At 36.7% G+C, this 21,039-nt stretch overlaps 1 protein-coding gene across 2 annotated transcripts in view; it reads right to left on the bottom strand.

The window, feature by feature from the left end:
• Positions 1-2,900: 2,900 nt before the first annotated feature.
• Positions 2,901-21,039, bottom strand: part of LOC107267652 (toll-like receptor 6) — a 119,151-nt gene continuing 101,012 nt past the window's right edge. For both annotated transcript variants that reach the window (XR_003059631.1, XM_015739624.2), the window contains one exon: positions 2,901-5,767. The gene's annotated coding sequence lies outside the window, so the exon portion shown is untranslated. The remainder of the gene's footprint in view (positions 5,768-21,039) is intronic.

The raw sequence follows: 21,039 nt of genomic DNA, 5'->3' as shown, positions 1-21,039 counted from the left end.
TCTCCCCTAGCATAGAAAATGAACAACAATCAATGTGGAATAGGATTATTTATGTAGAAGACGCTAACCATTACATTTTCTAATATAATTCTCACTGAGTTGTTTAGTTTCGTTGTTTAGCCCCTGACCATTATAACTTCATTTCTTCCTTCTTCAATCTCATTTCCCCTTCCTACGTTGTCCCGTTTTTCTATCTGTTTCTTCAAGTTACCTATGTAAAACGAAAATAACTTTCGACCTTGTAGTTAGTAGTAAGACAATCTTGTTTTAGTTTCTTTTTATCTTCAAGTTTTTTGACAAATTCTAATTTAATTAAATTGAATTTAATTGAATTAAACTGCATTATTGAAATGGAACGCAGTACGGTATAGACGTATAGAATGGTCTTCGTAAAATTTCGAAAAATAATTGCATATCGTTATACTATAGTTAATCTCGTTTTCGTATGCATATAAATGACGTCATTTGAAAAATGGTCCATTCCAATCACGACTCAGTGTCCATACACATCATTTTTATAAAATGAATATCGAAATTTCGTATACTAACGTATCAGGACTCACTATCGACTTTATGATAAACCGATGAGCGACGACTATAGCATACTTCCTATTTCAGAAAATCTCTTATGGCTCCACTCAGATCATTTTCTTTAGCACGTGAACTGCTTATTTTACCAGTAAAAAACCATTCGTATTTAAATGATCGGTGGAAAAATTTGTTACTGTCTGTGGAAAATATCACGACACCACGTCCCTGGTATCTAGCACAGAATGATTTTGATAAATGCAAATTAGCCGCGTAAAGCCACGTAGAAAAGCCAACAGAGCTAGCTGGTCCGTATAACGTTTCGAATTAAACGCGTAAATCTGAGTGCACGCGAGCCAGCTGGCTCGCACTCTCTTCTCCTATTTTATTGCATCCTGTGAACGCGCATTTAACCACTACTCGGTGAGTGTAATACTCGAACGCACGAACGTACAACGGGATAAAATAAAGACGCTTGTATAGCATATGAACGTACTGTGAAAGCTCCAATTTGAACAGAGTACAGAGGTATCCTAGCCCCTGACCAATATTTGTTAGGCTTTAAAGCTCTTGAATAATTTCTAAAGTCACATTCTTGGTTGATTTATTCGATAGAACTTGATTCATTTAATTGTTGTTTAAGGCAGCTATACCGCTTCACCCTAGTCAGATCAGTGCTAAATTTTTAATAATGTGTTTTTTCCATGACTTTGTGAGAACAGTTGACGTTCAAGAATTAAATTCGCATTATACATACATATATATATACATAAAAGAAAATAATATTCGCTTTTACGAGAAATTTTCATTATTAAGGTAGCTATACCGCTTCACACTAGTCAACTCAGTGCTAAATTTTTAATAACGTTTTTACAATTTCTGGTGGTTTAATTAATAGTTCCAAGGAGTTACTCACGTAACAGCATTAGTTCTTAATATATAAGTACATTCGCAGCCGTGATTCGAATAGAAAATCAAATATTATATCCAAACGTTCGATGTCATATTTTGTCGTGCAGTTTTTTAAAAGTATCAACCATAATAATAGTCCAATTATGACGAGCAATATCTCATTTTGATTATTGGGAAATCTTTAATCGATTGACCATCGAGATTTTGTATAATATTAGTTGTTCACAGGTTACAGTCACTTGTATGCCTGATATTAACGGTTGTATCTTTTGAGCTACTAATATTATCTAAAGTCTAGATCGCCAATCGATTAAGAATCTTCCAATAATCAAAATGAGATATTGCTCAGCATAATTGGACTATTATTATGGTTTATTCTTTAAAAAAACTGCACGATAAAACATAACATCGGACATTGACATATGTATATCAGTCGGCTTTCTGTTTGAATCGTGGCTGTGAATGTATTTATATATTAAGAACTAATGCTGTTACGTGAGTAACTCCTTGGAACTATTAATTAAACCACCAGAAATTGTAAAAACGTTATTAAAAATTTAGCACTGAGTTGACTAGTGTGAAGCGGTATAGCTACCTTAATAATGAAAATTTCTCGTAAAAGCGAATATTATTTTCTTTTATGTATATATATATGTATGTATAATGCGAATTTAATTCTTGAACGTCAACTGTTCTCACAAAGTCATGGAAAAAACACCGTGCTCCAAGCCCGGGGCGGGGGGACCTCACACTGTCGCGCTCTGTCTCTTTCTAATAATTTGTTTTTCTCCGGCTGCTGATAATTAAAATTTAATTCCAATTCGTTTGAGGCACCCTGTACGGGTTTGCGTTTGACCGAACGCATACGTTGAAACAATTGAGAATCGCACGAAGCTAAGGTGTTCAGCCAATAATCGACAGTCGTTCAACGAATACGCTTCCCACTCAGATCGTGAGATGATTCCGAATGGCGCGATTTGTCTGTAGCAGTTAGTTTTTGTCTTCCACTACTGTACCTCCCATCACGCAGCTATGACCCGCGGAAATCCTTCATTCTGATTGGTGCATCTTAGATGCTTCTCATTTAAAAACTATTGCGAATTTCGACAAACGTTTTACTGGAAGATACTCGGGGGCCATCCAGCCATCGTCCACTTTCTGGTGTAAAAGTAGTTCTGGGACACTCTGTATATACTTAGGTAATCAACTCCATTTTGCTAATGATAATTGCTCATTACGTACCATTAGTGCTACTGCATCTGCTACTGTTGTACAGAATTATTTTTTACCTCCATTGCTGTTCTGATGCATTAAAAATATATGTATATGAACAATTTAATAAATTGTTCTATACGATTTTCGTACGACGTGATAAATACATATTTTTGTGAATGGAACTGTTATTTGGAAATGTCTTTTAGGTTTAGGAAATTTAGTATACTTTATTCAGTGTCATGATGAAGTAACTAGAAATTCTTTATTATCTTGTTATAAATGAAATACATTGTGTTACAGTAATGGTGACGTGCCAATTACCAGCAACATTAACAACTATTATTCACCTGAGCTCCCGTCGTTTACAGGCAACCGGAAACTCGCGCCACTTTAGCAAATCTGGTATAGACTTTTCCTATTTGGATTTCATTCAAAATATAGTACGTATATTTGGTACTCGTGCCTGAAAATAAAATTTTCGATATACCTACCCAATATTTTCAAAAATGTCAATTGATGCTGTCATCGAGTTAGATGAATGTACGAAATAGTGCAAGTGAATTTTCGGATTTTTATAATTGTAATAATTGACAAGAATGAAGAGTAAATGCAATGCTTTTTTTTGGATATCATGTGTGTGTGTGGTTCTTATATCAGACTATTGTTAAAACGAAGAATTGTTTCTTAGTATTTTTGTTTAAGTGACTCGCAGCTGCCAGACCCCAAGAAAATGTTAAATGAGAAATTTGACTTTGAAATCTTCGTGAAATTGCAGCCTTGCAAAGAGTCCCCGTGTGCCAAAAAGATAGACTGGGACTTTTTCATTAATTATGTGTGTAATTCGGGAGCAATCCTAAATATTTACAGTAGCGTAACTCTTTTTTTACCATACTATCCAACACTTTCTAGTCGATTTGCGCTAAAAATATAAAAGCTCGTCCTTTCTGCTTTTGCTCATTCTCACACAGATACTTACACATACGTGTCTATGTGACCATTCAGTCAGTCCCGTTCATTCTCCATTTTTCGTTTCACATACAATTTTGGCATTGCCACATCTACTTCTGTTAGCCGGCTTACATTAGTTAAAAAAATTTTCAAATTTCCGGTAGCTTTTCAGAATTCGAGGTTTCTTCCGTAACATTATTACGAAACGTTTGACAATATTATTTCTAAGACTTGGCTGGTGATTTGAAACCTCCATTTTCTACAAAATCATTATTTTGAGAGAATTCTTTTTTATTTTCGGTGTCACTGGTCCAGTCGTGGCGATCTGACTGCGAGAAATCAATTTTGAAAAAATGAATTTGCCACATTTTTGTAATCTAAGCGAGCGTTCGTCGCGTATTTACCAATACACACTGTAGTACGCTTTATATGTATATATATAATATTATGCAATAACATAGAAGTATGCACCTATGCAATATGCACAACTTCATTTCGAGGCAAATATAACACAGTGTCGTTATTTACTTTAAAATTCATCTGAATTTGCGAATTTCTCTAGTGGAAATTTCTCTTCGGGCCTCGCTATAGACCCTACAGGCCCAACTAGGTTCTGGTCAGGCGCTCGATTTCCGGAAATAAACCTCTCCTAGCATTAATAACTTAGGAAAACATTAAATTCAGTATCGTTCTGTTTTACCCAGAAATTTGACTATTTTTTATTTTTTTAAGTTTCGTATATGTATAATAAACAAGAATCTTTTGCATTGACTCATTCTATGACTGCTTTATACATGTGTACTGAAAATTATTGCATAAATCGATTAGTAGTATTATCCTTAATAAATTATAATTATTTTCCTCTTCTTTAATAGGGGTTATTAACAGTACGGAAATATTCATCAACATTTTGTCTTTTACATGTCAGTCATATTAGTGGAAAAGATATTTTATTAATCAAATATAAATACAAGAAGAGGTTGTGATCCACATACATTTCTAATTTATCTTGACATTTTTTCCATCTTCTTTCTAATAAACAACACATACGACGCAGTAGAAACAATCTACAAAATTCGTGACTATTACCAAATATAGCAAGCTAATTCATATATCAATATTTACAGATTAAACGGACATTTCCGCATTAGAATTCGAAGTCCTAGTACTATGTCGTGTACCGTGTATATCTTTAACGTATATTTTGTATTTTCATTATTATAAAAAAAAAATTGTTCACTCGATGGGTGCATTTGTTTCCTCGTAGAATAATTTTATTCCCTTAGGATTAACTCCTCCGAACGTCACATAAAATCTGCGACATACAATTCACGGCATTATAGAACTTGTTAATTAGAGTGGTACAGTGCGATTATGTCAAAGAAGAAAAGAGAAAGAAAAAAGAATAGGATGGAAGTATAAAAAAAATGATGGCAAAAAATATTCTTATCAGATTCGCAAAGCTTTTAGATCTGTGGTCTGAATTTTTAGTATGACGCATAGGATGTGTGAGAAAATTCGCCGTCAATCAAGGTCCCCCGTAATTCCGCGTGCCAGATTCACGATTCCAATCAAAATGGAAATTCTAACGTTTCCGTTTTATGCAAAGCAATTGGGATTGGTTTCCAAGATCGATCGCGAATAAAAGTTAAAGCTGCTTTCGCGAAAGTCTTATCGGTTTTTTTTCCAAGCAGGACCAGGCTTTTTAATAACGTTGATTATTTGTCCGTTATCACAAAAAAGTCCACGTGACTTTCGAACTGTCTTTTTAAAAACACCCCTTTTTTCCAGTATGTCGTGCTGCATTAATCTAGTAAATGCTATTTACAAATGAAGTGCCCTACACATATTTTTCATCAAAATCTTCAAATATATAATATAGTTCTTTATATCTGGTGAGTATAATTTATACATTTATACAGCAACAAGCACGATTGCTTGCCGATACTTCCTCCTACGAAGAAAAAACATTTAATCACTTGCTATCGTATAATTCAAACCGGACATCCAACTTCTTCAGTGTCCGCTTTCGCAAAATTTTCTGTTCGCCTTGTTCTTCTCGTAATCACAACACCCATCTGACGAGACGCTCGGCAAGATGTCCTGGTATATTGTGTGATAATCGCAGCTGAGTTCGAGGCGTTCCCGTGGCCAAAGGTCTCGGCTGAAACAGAGAAAAATAAATTCGAGATTAGATAATGCGCGGCTAATTGAGAAGAACTAATTTTCAAATCACTGTTTCGCATGGACATAAAATAATTATTTAGGGATAATTAATTCCATAACGTGATTTTTTGAAAATATACCTTCACTTCACTTAATTACATCCCATAGATATAGCCTTGGCCATTCATCCCTTTTACAGATTCTGTAGATTCATCTATTGTAATTGTTCGGAAAGGAGCACTTCCTGAGTGGCTCGTTATGAAAGCAGAAAGGTTTCCCCAATGGAGGATCCAATGGGAAATAAATGGGAGCTCCACTTTCTTCTCTGACATTTATACTAAAAATAACGCTCGTTTATTTTTACCTTGTGAGGAACGGAAAAAATGATAAAAAGAGAGTACGATTGAGTGCTATAGAAAAAGTGAAAGAAAATCAGAAAAGAAAACTCAAGTGGCTTGTTGAATTTTCTACAGACAACCTTACGCGTCGCCATCGACTTTCACTTGGATTTACTCAAACCAATATAGCAATTGCTAATAATCATTGAACTGCACTTTTTAAAGACGTCATTCAATTTTTTAGACATTGAAGCATGAGCTTAAGTATACAGTAATGCCTCCAGTAAGTTGACCCTCAATAAGTTAAAGTCTTCCAGTAAGTTAAGAAACGAACCTCCGATAACTTAAGATCGGCCCATTCTTGAGACCTTTCTACTTGCTCGGTAGGGATACGAGATACTCCATCCATTTTATTATTCCATTATATATATATATTATCTCTCTAACTGCGTCCCTAGTGCTCAAACGCGATTGGATGACAGAAAGGTTAGGTAAAACGGTCAGTGCCTGAAACTTCGTGCATTGAAATCTGTCGAAACCCTTATGGCTTCGAGAGTGACAGATAGGTAACGCGGCGGCAATTTTGGTGCGAGACAGAGACCGATAGTCTCTCCCTACTGTACTCATTCTTCCACTTGAGCATTGGAGCGAAATTTTCGGACAGAAAGGAAAAGTATCATACAAGAAGCTCAGTCAATGATGTAATCTCCATGAGTATCTAAGACCTGTTGCCAAAGTTTGGATATGATCAAAAACAATTGATTTAAAAAAGGACATGTGTCGAGTTTTCTAAAATATATATAGGGAGTACAGAAAATTGATTATCATAATAATGAAATTGAGAGTGGCGATATTCTTTCATAATTTAAATTTTTCCCTTTGCCACGTCTCTTTGGTATACAAATTGTATATTAAAGAAACATTACCTAATACCTTTTTGAAATTTGTGACCGATTTTTTTTAAATAACGCAGCTTTAGCAGTAGCAACTTTGACCAGCTACTTTATTTCTCAAATGGGATAACTCTTTCATATACAAGTTGAAATCCGTGAAGAAACGAGTGTGACGAAAGTCGATACTCATCACATAATTCAGCTAAGTCTCTTGTCAATTATGAAAATTATTGATAAAAAATTCGTTATATAACATCAACAATTACATGATATCATATATAATATCATATGATAATGTTTTATTATGAAGCGCCAATACATGTCATTCAGTTTCCTTATTTTGGATGAGCTGTTCCACTACTAACAACTATATTCTGTAGTTGATCCTCACTTAACGATGCTTACCCTAAACAATATTTAAAGTTATTGCAAGTCATCATTTATAAAAAAAAAAGTTATAATAAAGGTGCGTTCACGCTATCCAAGTACATCGGAAAAATAATAGGTATTTTATTCTGTGACAAGTAGTGCAATTCATTATCGAATAGAGGAGCTTAGTAGATGCGAGATTATTTTAATTAGAAACCTGCTGAAAATCTAGAGTAATGTAAGCATACTCTTATACATTCGTAGAAACAATTGTATACACCCCATGAGATCTTCATATAATTATAAACTTCCAAATGGTAAGTAAATTTGATAGATTCAGAATAGGAGCCCGGTCTATATCTATTTATTCGCTTGATTACTGTTTCGGTTAATTCGAAATTTACTAATTGGACTAGCTCATTACATAGACCGTATAAATATTTATATCCAGTGATGGCTTCCTATTCGTTTGGACAAAGTGAAACATGTGTACATACACTAGCTACGTGAATTATTAACAATACATTTTATTATTTACAGAGACGAGTGATGATGAGGAATGAAATGCTGATCACCAGTTAGATTTGACAGCGGAATCCAAACCTCGCGAATGGCCGAGGAAATTAGAATCATATTGGAAAAAAGAAAGAAAAGTCTAAGTTAGAATAATTCTTCCTTACAGTATCTCGGGTAGGGTGGATATTTTCTAAGGGTGAGTTTACTTATTAATCCTAGAACTCCACTCATCGTAGGCGTACCCATTAGCTGTACATTGGAGTACCGAGATACCTCCGAGCTTTTCAATGTACCCTTTCCCTTCTCATAGCAGTGAGAAGATTTCAAAGCCCAATAATTTGTCCCTTTGATAATAACAAGATGATTAACATGTATTCTATTAAGTTTAATGAAATTAATTTAGTGAAAAATGTATAGATAGTCATGAAAGACGGCAAAAAATCATAAAAATCGAAGATTTTTGAAAGGACACTGTGGTATCAACGTACCCCGCATTAAAACTTTAAGGTCAATCTCATTATTTCATTAATCACGACAATCAAATGTCACGTTCCACATTATTTCCATGAAAACTTTGCGGATTGTAATAACAGAAAGGAAAAGAAAATCACAAGGAAAGAAAGTATCAAAGAAAGGCTGAAAACTTCTTTCTTAATTATGCACCCTCTATTCACTTTGTTGCTTAAAATTAATATTTACTTTTCAATCCAATTAGCTGTAACTCATGGAAACCGAATCGCTTCCTTCCATTAAAAAAAATCACCAATAACCTGCCACCGTCTAAAGAAAAGTTTCATTACACCATACAAAAATATGAATATCATTTTAGGTTAGTAAAAAGTAACCAGGAGATTACACGCGGAGGGTTTGAAGATTCTAAGAGAGGCTGGTACTTCTGGAATAATTGCGCCGTCCCTCTTGGTTCCGTTCAGCTTGCATGAGATGGTTGGGAATAGCAGAGGCCGGTTTTTCAGAATGGCTGGCGAATGGATTATAGGGCCAGATTTCTTAGCTTAACGACTCCCTCACGGACGTTTCCAGTGTCATTCGTATTCATGTCGTGGTTTTTCCTATTCCAATGATAATATAGTTGATAGCCCTACGCAATGTCCCCATGAGGAATTACTTCGTTGCAATGAGTTAGCAGTAACCCCTCGCACAGACACACCCTTAGTCATCGTGGTGCCTCCGGCATTTGTAGCAGCCCTCATGAGATACTACCCTTTCTTTGCCTTTCTGGCTTTACCGATTGTGAGTCTTTCCAACAGAGACTGACGTATAGTTTTAGTAATCTACACCAAAATAGCTAAAATGGAAACGGTCAACCATAAATGAAGTATCAACATTTTCCCTAACGTGTTACCATTTGAGGGCGGAAATCACAATAAATACAAACTTAATACACAATCCGTATTTTCTTTATATTATACTTTAATAGCTTTTTGTATACGTGTAAGTTGTTTGTAGAAGCTGTGAAAGGAATATTAGTTAATGAAAAAAGTTTAGATATGATGTTTTTCCTTAATTAGCCAATTTCTTTGATAGCGTATAGATGTGGTCCAGAGATTCCATAATTAAATTCCATTGAGATTCCATGTCAATCCCTCATTCTTCTTATTACCACGATTAGCCCTAAATCGTACTAGGATTCTACCGTCGTCTTTGACGACATTGATCACGTGTATTCTTATGACTTATGACTCTGTAACTGCCCCGACCCCATAAACCTTGCTTTTTGAATCTCTTTGACGATCACAACGTTCAGCTAGTTTAAACATTTAAAATTACCCTTCATTGTTTCCTACGCTGATTTTAAAATCTGCAGTCGAGCGTAAGTAGATAACGAGTGCTAAGTTGGAGAATTTTTATAGTACTTAGTTTGTAAACGAAAAGATTCTATATATTGGGAAACTATTAATTAAGTTTATTTGGAGACAAGACGTGAGCGATGTACTTGTTCAAAATTGATTGGAAAAAGTAAGAAAATAACAAAAACTAATATAACGTCAAATTGTTCTTTGTTGATAACTTAATATCATTAAACGACGCAACTAATCTCAATTAGATTCAAGATCTTCAATAACGTGATTTATTCTGTGTACATGCATAAAACAACAATTTTTAATATCTCATAGTATGGCAAATGTTTGCCAGTATGGCAAGTGCGATTGCAACAGCTCTCTGTTATAATCTATTCTTGTGACGAAAACTGCATAAGCTACCCCTTTATTAAATACTGTAAAGTGATTCTATAAATCAATCTCTATTATCCTGACTCGTATGAAATTTCGCAATTAATGGGGACGTTGTGAGAAAGCATGAAGGCGACTAGGTGAGATGTTAAGGAGTGAAATAAATAGAACAAGTACAGCGAACCTTAAAGCCACTCCTTCGCAAATAGTCTCTAGTAAATAATTGACGTGGGATTTCTACTTGGAATAATTGCTACACTTAATACGCGTCTGCCAGACCCTCTTTCCACCATTGCCATGTTCCTTCCATCCACCGTCTGTATTCTCTATCATCCCATTCAATATAATAGACTTATCCCTGGGTACCTCGAGGGTAGCCCTCTAGGAGTCGAATCCTTTTTCAACTCTGACCTACTAGACCCATAACACGGTTTCATTTCGGATAGAATTCGACGTTGGATTAGTTCTAGCGTTTCTGGAATATTTCCACTCACCAGTTTCGCTTCTTGACTTTTGCAGTCTTCTACTTCAAACTTTGAAGTTGTACAATTAGTTCCTTATTTCCTTATTCTACGAAATGCTTTTTATTTATAGAGATTTATAGAGATATAGAGTAATTTCAATGTCATAACTCGCGTGAGAAAAAATAATGGAAAGTGTGACTAAAGATTAAATCTGATAGTTTCGAAAAAACAACGAATGTTTTATAACGTCTGAGAATACGGTATTTAATTCTTAGTCATATTTTCGAAAATAGCACAGTTTTTAAATTATTTTTTTTTCTACATGGAAATGGGTACATTATTAAAAGTAGCTTATCTGAATATATACATTCGTCCCTGAGTATTCGAAATTTTATGCAGACTTTTTTTTGGTATTATTTCATTTTTACCTTAAATCTTGAAGCTCGACTGCTCTTATGGAAAATCAATAAAGCATCTCGTGCCGTTGCACCATGTTCCATCTGCATTGGTATTGAAGTGCTTAAATGCACTTCAAGTGCAGTTGATTCGTCGCTGGAACGCCGAATGCTTTCGGAGCCAGAGGCACTTGAGAGTAATATTTTTCAAGTTGCTGGCATGCAAGGGTTGATAGGACGCTGCCAGAAATTGGATAGAGTGAGGATAAGTGGGTGAATGACTGAGTGTGAAATTGTGAGAAGGTGAATTTTTTGACAGAAAAATATAAAGAAGAAAGCTTGGAGTAATCGCGCGATTCGTATAAATTATTGTTATATTATATCTCGCTGTTCTCTATCACTTTTTTCCCTTTTTTTCCTCTTTTTTCAAATAAAAGCATTCAAAAAAAGTTCTAAAACACTCTTATTATTCGCTTTGTAAGGTGTTGCTAAGCGGCGGACAATCTTAAATCTAAATTCCATACGTTTTAATTGTTAAGAATATTTAAGTTATTTCACTCGTGAAGGTTAAGCACGACTTACACTGATAAACGGCGTGATGCATTCTTACAGTTTTGTTTTTGAGAACACTTACACGATACGTCATAAGACCATAACTTACAGTTGAATATACGTTATAGCCGAAGGTATTCATGCATCTACCATTTCCTAGGTGCTGGCTCTATACAACGTAACTAAAGGGGTTGGTAGCTATGGGGGTAACTCGATATCTACATAGGTAGAAACCGGGCTTCGTACTTCATGGAGTAAGGGAAATATTTTACGCTAGGGCACGTATACCGGCTCTTGGAACTATACACATATGTATGTACATGTAGATACATATGTTTGTCCTTTCTCTCCATATTTCTTGCTCTCGAACATTTTCCCTTTGTTTCCTCGTACTTACTAAAACGAAATTCATACCGTAAATAAAATTTTATTGGTAGAATACAAAATACACTTGAGAATATGATAGTGCTTGTAACTAGCATTAACCCAATGGCTGCTAGTGCCAAGTAATGCTCTTAGCATTGTGTGTTACGAATATCACATCCAAGCTTTGCCATCCCCTCCCAAATGCGTAAGGGTATAATGCTGTCAAGTACTATGATTTATGCACGTGTGAAAAGTTATGACGCTGCGGACGTCATTTTGTAAGTCAACATTTATGTCTCACTGCAGAACTTGCCAATTTGTTATTTATTATATCTATGTAAGAATTGTTTTAATAAGTGTACATGAAATAAGATCTAGTTACTTCTTATTATATAAGAAAGTAGAAATTATATATAAAATCCTCCCTTTGAAACTGGCTCCTGCATAAGCTCTGTGACACCTATTTGGCATCTTTTCAGCAGCATAAGGAAATACGCCATACCTGCGCATCGTAAAAGTATAAAGATATTGGTAGGATGAAAAAACGAAAAAGGGGTGTAAAAGTAAGGGGTAGCGGTACGACAAAGTTTTATAGAAATAAGAAGGATGTCGAAGGTTTAAAATGAAATTGACAAACGGATTGGAAACCATAAAATACTTCAGAAAAACTGTACCTTAGTTTCTCTGCTAACTGTTTCAAACAGATAATGGCATCGATCGAACAAGTTAGAATTCAGAGTACTATGCTGAAAAAAACTTCGTGAAAGAATTAGGGTTCGTGTTTTATCGAGTGTATCCATTTCCATGTGAATGGCTGATAAGTGATGTCATTCTATATTCTATATACTATATTCTCTTTTACCGCACTCGTTATATTTGTCTTACCGTATAAGTTGGTACTGGCAGATGTACGTTACGTAATCCTGGGGGCATAAGAGTCTCTGTTTCTGGCCATCTCGTCAAAGATAGCCGGATCGTTGCGAAAAGACCAGAAAACGTTCCGAACAAAATCGACAACCTGTGGATATTTGACCAATCACCTTTTTCATTGTCATGTTTGCTCGTTTGCCCCCTTATCAATTTTTGGTCAAGTAATTTAGACATGTCAGCCTATGAAAAATTTCATGAATTGCCCAGCCTTGAAATATTCACTAAACGTATGTTTGCTTGTACGTAGATATCGACATTCAATCCAATCCCTATCCTTACTTCACTACATTTCCTACTATCGCTACTTGGAATATAAAAGTGAAACGTTGTCTGTGAGTTTATTTGTTTGTTATTCAATCACGCAAGCAGTAGTTGACTTGAAATTTTGTATGTAGATAGACAATGAGTCGGATTAACATCAAGGTCATGGTAGTATCCCAAATTTCAGCCATGTTCCCGAAGAACGTCGAGAAACTGTAGAAACAAAACTACTGAACAGTAGTTATGTGGTGGGGATGGTGAAACGCGCAGTTTCCTAGGTTACACAAGCACCTCTGCGCGAATGCGAACTACGGTAGGATTTACTATCAAAAGTTTTGTTTTGGTCAGTGAATGTTTTTCCCGTTGATATACTTTGGTTAAAATGGTTAAAGTTAAGTCTAAATTGTCATTCAAATTTACGTACATAAACTATACATATAACATAAAATTCTATGATTTTTATATATCGTTTAATGTTCACATTTCCACAAATGTTATCATCTTATATACCGGGTGTTTCACCTAACTTGACCACCTTAAATATCTCGGTAATTATCGACGTCACAAAAAAATGTTCCAGACTAAAGTTGTACGGTGTGGAGGGGGCCTTCAAATCCGACCAATTTTTTTTATTTCGGTGGAGGCATTGATGCACAGTGAAGGTCACTGTCACTTTTTTATATAGAATGGTACATTTTGTTTTCAACCATCTTGTGGAGCACCTCAAGACGGATAAAAAAGATTAGGGGGTCAAAGTCGTTCAAGGTCTTTCAAGGTCAGTATCGATGATACAAATCTAAATATCTCGGATCACTACCAAATATTTGGTAGTCATCTTCAATGTCCCCCATAAAGAAAAATCGAGTGAATTTAAGTCCAGTGATCTAGCAGGCCAGCCTATTCGTGATCCTCGGCTAATCTGCTTTTTGCCAAATTTACGGTCGATAAGATTTATATTTTATTTCTGCTTTTCTGGAAGAAATATTAACTGTGCTGCTTGAAGATCTAACCTTGTGGGATCGGCAAAACCTCTGGTATCAACATGATGGTTGTCCAGCTCATTTTGCACGGATAGCTCGCAATCTTATCGACCGTAAATTTGGCAAAAAGCAGATTAGCCGAGGATCACGAATAGGCTGGCCTGCTAGATCACTGGACTTAAATTCACTCGATTTTTCTTTATGGGGGACATTGAAGATGACTACCAAATATACCAATCCGATCCGAGATATTTAGATTTGTATCATCGATACTGACCTTAAATGACCTTGAACGACTTTAACCCCCAAATGTTTTTTATGCAGTTTGCGATGCTCTACAAGATGGTCGAAAAAAAATGTACTGTACCATTTAAAAAAATGGAGGTGACCTTCACTGTGCATCAGCGCCTCCACCGAAATAAAAAAAATTAGTCGCATTTGATGACACCCTTTGCGCCGTACAACTTTTGTCTGAAATATTTTTCTGTGACATCGATAATTACCGAGATATTTAAGGTGGTCAAGTTAGGTGAAACACCCGGTATAGTTTCTAAGTACGCAGTATTTAGTATTTTCATTTGTTCGTTTGTTCATTTGGACGTGTACAACTGGAATATTGGTAAACCCATTTTCAAAATCCTTTCATCAATCTCTTCTTTAGGCATATTTTCGAAAATGACATTATGACATAGGTTCCATAAAAACTACTCAAGTTCTTGAAAGAAACATAACTTTCGTGGCATTAATCATTATTTTATATTCACCATATTCCCTTTCCATGCCCATATTAATAATTAACATTTTGAAAGGCAGAATGGTGACAAAATAATATTCATGCAAAATCCCAGCGACCAACGTTGCGAGAAACCACATGAAGCTAGTTTTGCATTTGGGGTTATTCAAGAGTATTGCAACAACGAAAGTTAGTCCATCCATTTAATTCCTATGGTAAAACCAACTTTGACTGATGCAATCTTCCTGAATAATTCTGTACACATACTGAGTGGTTCAACTAAAAGTAACCACACCAATCAAATGTGTTGCCTGCGATGGCTACTTGCAGCTGGACCAGCCAGTAACTATATATACATACCGGGTTATTCAGTACAAAGGTATCAGCTGAAGTTATCGCGCACCCGTTTGGTTTTTATGGTAAAACCATACGCACGTGGCGCGTTCGGACTAAATTATCGGGTATATGCTCGGTCAGAAAATGCGTGAGTTTCCAAAAATGATAGTATAAAAGAAAAAGAGATGAATTTCGAGTAAAGTACTAAAACCAATTCAAAGGATATTCCTTTTAATATGGTTTCATGAAAATAAAATTGCTTCCCGCATTCGATGTGCTCGCACCCTGTCACATTACATTTTAATATATAGAACATGTCATTATTGAGGATCACTTAAACTTCCAATCATACTGGTAGATACGTGAAGCTTGGTTGGAAGTATTTTCAGTACGATTCGAGAGTGATTAAATTATGCATACAAAGCTAGTACATATATTTATTATAATTTATAATATTAACAATAATCGCGAATTTGACATAAAAAATAAAATTTTGCTCTTTTTGACTAAGTAAATATCTTATAATTACAATTGAACAGCTTGTATACCGATATATAAAATACTGATAGAAACCTCATACATAAGTAATGGCAACCCAACAGGTGATGTAATAGAGCATTAAAGATTCTCATTGAAGGATGAGGTTCATTGGTTCGTATTTCAGATCTTCTGTCTTATGCAAATCCTTTGTGTATTGTGGAATCGCTTAATTCTTAGGAACCAACTGGGATACCTTAATTTTGGAATATCCCTATGTGTCCTCGTTCGACCTCAAAACCCCTAATATAGAAATAATCTTTGGGGTACCTAAGGGTCTGTTCACACGCAAGCTCTCTATCAATTCAGACGATTAAGCCATAGCTGGTACCCTTATAAATTCTCATTGCAACCGGCTAAGGTCAACAGGAATACAGTACTGCACTTTATCGGTTTCTAATCAACCACTTGTGGGGCCAATCAACTATCGTGATTGGCAAACTCTCTCATCCTATTCGATCTCCTCCTCGGCTAATCTAAGCTCCTCGGTACTAGTGTAAAGTTTCTTGCGGTGAACGCATTGCAGAAGCTCCAGAAATAGACAGCTGATTTGTCACTTTGACGGAATTTACAGTCCTGGGATTGGGCGTCTGCATTTTACATTATTCCCGGTAGTATAAATGAGCTAGGATTATATACATATATTTCCTTTTCTCGTATATTTTTATGGGACGAATGCTTGGGAGCTTTTTCATCAATATTACCCTTATGAAATTTGGATAGTTTTCTCCGAAGCAGCTGGTCCTCTTTAAAAAGTTTGTTAGGAGGAAATATCGCTCTTGAAGGACAGCTCACCTTTAAAGTATCACCAGCACGTTACCTCGGTCGTTATGGTTTGGAGAAATTCAGCAAAATATTTATTTATGATTACATACAAAAATACAAACGTCAAGTCTATTCGAACATGACTCGTACGATAAGTTTGCGCAGCACTAATGAAAAGCAGGATACACAATAGAGTAATCGCAATGCAGAATTCGCAAATATTGAAAATCTCAATAAAATAAAACACGACAAACACCATTAAAAATATATTACCCTTTATAGATAATATTAATAATAATTAAAAAATATAAAAATACATGAACTCATTTTATACTGTCAATATAGGTTATGAGCAGGAAAATACTATAAGATCAAAAAATATATCTAGCTTCACCCCGAAAGTATTCAACATCTGCGAATATGATCATGTCGTATAAATCTGGAATTTTATTTTTTTTCCACAAATTTCAACACGATCGATTCAGCAGTTCATTTGGGATTTTCGGTAAGCGAATTCACTTTCGGACCTGTGCATATATGCATACACATACGCACGCATACGCACGTGTCCATTTTGTATTGATGATTCAATAAGATACAATTACATGTTCCATGCTAACATACTTAAAAAAAAATTAGACACAATCATAAAAATTATTTTGAGTTCCGTGAATTCGCGTCAAATTAATATCAAGGTTCTTCGTGAACCGCCAATGCCATTAATAAAAACACTGGTACAATCTCGGATAATGAAGATCTTCGAGTCTTAAACCAAAAACTACAACATTTGTACCTTGGAGGTTTTCGTAACACTTTCTAATCAAGTGTTGATATATACATTGTGACGTGGTGGATTTCACCCGTCTTGTCCTCGGCGGAAAATCACGCCGAAACGCGATACGGGCCTAAAAGGCCATTGCAAAGTCCAGGCAGGATCCACCGACCGCAAGGGCCTAATTGAAATTTCGATAGATTATTTTATTATTTTTCTTTTGTTTGGCGTGTACTCTGCCGGAGTTCGAATAGGTCCTTGCTCGCCGTGCCCGTGAAGACGCGTAGAAAGAGAGAGGGTGAGCCAGGTGGAGTCCCAGGAGGAAGGGAGCTGCGACACGCGGGGTCGACACTCGCACTATCGCTGCCGGAGTTCGAATAGGTGCTCGCTCGCCGTGCCCGTGAAGACGCGGAGAACGAGAGAGAGGGAGCCAGCTGGAGTCCCTGGAGGAAGGGAGCTGCGACACGCGAGGGTCGACACTCGCGCTATCTGCGGACAGCAGCTCTACTGGCCCAGGAGGCGCGCGCAACGCGGGACAGCTTGACGTCACGCGGCAGCAACGCGCGCTACTCGGCTGGTACTCAACCAAGACATCTTGGGGGCGGCCGTAGCCCAGTGGATAAGGTAGCGATTTCACGACCGAAAAGTTGGAGGTTCGCGCCCAGCTTCCAGCGGCATTCACCAATGGGTTTTCATATGAAGACTTAAGTGAGTATTTATACGGATTTCACCCAACACTGTTCGGATTCGGTGTATAAACTTTGTAGGTCCTTCACGCTGAGTTGAATAAGGCCCGTCTCGCAAGGTACATCGCCATCTAGTGTCGAACTTCCAACCTTGATTATTAGGACCAGCTACTGGCACATGTCCCCCATTGGGGATACAGCCATAAGGAAAGGAAGGAAGGAACCACGACGACTGGAAGCGACGTACACAGCGCCACCCGATTGAGCACCACTACCGACCCCTATGGCATAGCGCCCATCGTCAGTTGCGCATAATTATATTTCCGCGAGTTGGGAATCCAGGGACGCCTGGTGCACCCTCGCGCGAGAACGAATGTTACTCTTCGTAGGACCGAGATGTATAAATTGTCCACAAGAGATGAGGAAAATTATTATTTGTCGCGATGACATATTCGAAACTGGCGCGTGGCGAAGACTTTGGGTTGAAGGATTCGTCCGCAGGGCGAATCGCCGCCCATTAGCCTAAAGGGAGGGGGTGCTATCCTTCACGCGACGACAAAGCGCGTGAAGATCGAGAGATTCCTGCTTGGACACGCGAAAACGTTAGACATTGGATTTTGAGTTGTGAGTACGCGAGTGCACAAAGTGCCATTGGGCTGTCGATCTGGTTTTCTGGGATTACGCGACCGAGGAACAACGCGGTAAGCGAGGATACCTGACTTTTCTGAGCGACGTAACTTCGTGTGAATCTTGGTATCGGAGTTTGTTTGTTTTCGTAAGTTTTGACCGCGCGTGTAACGGACACGCGGAGGGACGATCCCTCACACCGAATTAGACCAAGGCACGAAGGTCCGTCGACCGGCAGGGTTCACTGTCTAGATTTTTTGGTTGATCCGATTTTTGAATTCGAATTTTGTACGTTCTCCGAAGTGTATCTTGTAGTCCGCCCGTCAGGCATTTATACCTCTTTATTTTGTCACGTGTAGAACGCGTACAGGTCCTTGACGGTCGGTTATCGTAAGTTGGTCAACGCGGATTAGCCATGTTACGATTGTGGTTTTGAATTCGTACGGTACGCGAAGTACCCGTTACTATCGTTTGATGGCACTTTAGTTTGTCTTTTCGACCTCTCTTAATTACTATTTCTTTTGTAAATAATTACTTCGGTCCTGTACAAATCGCCGCGCTTCGCGCCGCCAATTTTCTCTTATAAACCGAACCATTTAATTGTCGATCGAAGTGTCCGAATGATTTTGTTTATCGCGTGATCGTCTGACCCATCCGACCTATTGTTCCGAATCCCGCCGCCTCCGCATAGCTGAGTTAGCCAACGTAGGCACGCGAAGACGAACTGTGGACACTGATACGTGGTTCCCGCTTTGGAACCTGGCGCCCAACAATACCTTAGGTATTTCGAGAGTAAAATTTGTTAGCCCCTGGGTTGCCTGGAATGCGTAGGAATCGCGTAAAGTTGTGCGCCGGTCGATCTTGCATTTTCCGGTGATGTCGATCGCGGAAAAATACGTCACAACATATATAAATTTAAAGATGCACTTTACCCAAAAACATGCAGTTTCGGAGTTAATTATTTTGAAAAGGATACCGCAAATTCATTTGACATTTTTCCCCCTTTTTTAATTTTATTAGGTTTTATTTCACAAAATTTTAAACCTTTATACTATTATGTTTGACCGACCATTACAACCTCCTTAAAAGGAGAGCGATCAAGCTGCCGATAAGGCAACCTTATCCTCACGTTCGCAAAAAGGTATAGAAAATCTCGCTTTACTTTTAAAGTGTCTCGAAATCCCTCGGAGTTGCACGTGTCATGTGGTACAGTCCCCTTTAACCCGTAGAGGTTGTATATATTAATACGTATAGGTCACACGTCTGTGACAGTGCAACAAAATTGTTACTCTCACAGGGACATAACATTCCATTTACAAGGAAGGCCTGCAGTTATAAACGCTTAAAGCTGAATGACCATGTTGCTACACATGAATCGTGTGAGCTTACTGCTCGGTTTTCTCTACATATTCTGGCTGGCTATAGCAGCCATTTCTCTCCTTTGGCTCCGCTTACGTTGGCTGCCTTCAATACCTCAGTACTACTCGTATCAATTTTTAGACCCGACCGCATAGAAAATCCAAGAGTGTCTTATGGCTCGGGCATTCATATGCAGTTCATTCGCATCGCTACATAAAAGTTAGGGCTTTTACTTGACCTGCAGTTCAACACAAATACGAACAGTCCATTTACTAGTCTGCGTATAACATATTTTAGAAGAGAAATTCAAAACAAAATTTACAAAAATTTGCACAAAAATAAAAATAGTAAATGAAAAACAATATTGTCATACATACTGCAAATCTAAGTATAGGCGTGTAATTAATAATGTGCTAAATGAATACACTTTAAATGCGTGGTGTGTTGTTTTAATATAAAAAGCAATTATTTTTAAAATACTTCGCTCATATTAAAATTGAAATCCACTCTCACTGCATATTACAACTGGGAATATCAATGCATTTTAAGTACTTTGAAACAATGCACGTAAGATCCTGTTACATGGTTCAATAGATATTTCGCGATTTAATAAATATATTGCCATAATTACATATGTTATAAGATTGCATTATCGAATCATAGTAAAGAGAGTGTAAATATTTTTATAATATCAATATAAGATTACTTTTAATAATTTTAAGAAAATAGACAGTACATATTATTTATTGAAATTTTGATTTTAAAAAATTAGTTCTGATGTTGCACAAATAGGAGCTTGATTAGGTTTATACTAGCCATGCCTTATGAAAAATGAGAACCTTTTGCATTCTCTTAAGTTCTGAATAGTCGAATAGAGATGGTCACAGTCTACAAACATCAGGGTATCAATATCAAATCGTCACCATTTAGGTGAAAAATTTAATTTTGCAAATTTCATATTTCTAGAATTTAATATGTACCACTCGAACGTCGAGAATGTTCTATAAAACAATTTTTAATAATGACCTTGGTATTCAATCTATTTACATATTGAAGGCTACTTAAATGTATTAATCGAATGCGTCGAACCGAATTGAAACAAAACACGTACACTATGTTATTAAATAACACTGCCGGAAATAAATAAAAAGTGACTGCAATAAAATAACACATCTAAATGTGTTGATATAACACACTGT

Source organism: Cephus cinctus, unplaced genomic scaffold (genome assembly GCF_000341935.2).
Source record: "Cephus cinctus unplaced genomic scaffold, Ccin1 Ccin1_scaffold0429, whole genome shotgun sequence".
Taxonomy (NCBI): domain Eukaryota; kingdom Metazoa; phylum Arthropoda; class Insecta; order Hymenoptera; family Cephidae; genus Cephus; species Cephus cinctus.
The sequence above is the reverse complement of the archived record's forward strand: the minus strand, read 5'-3'. Positions and strand labels throughout refer to the sequence as shown.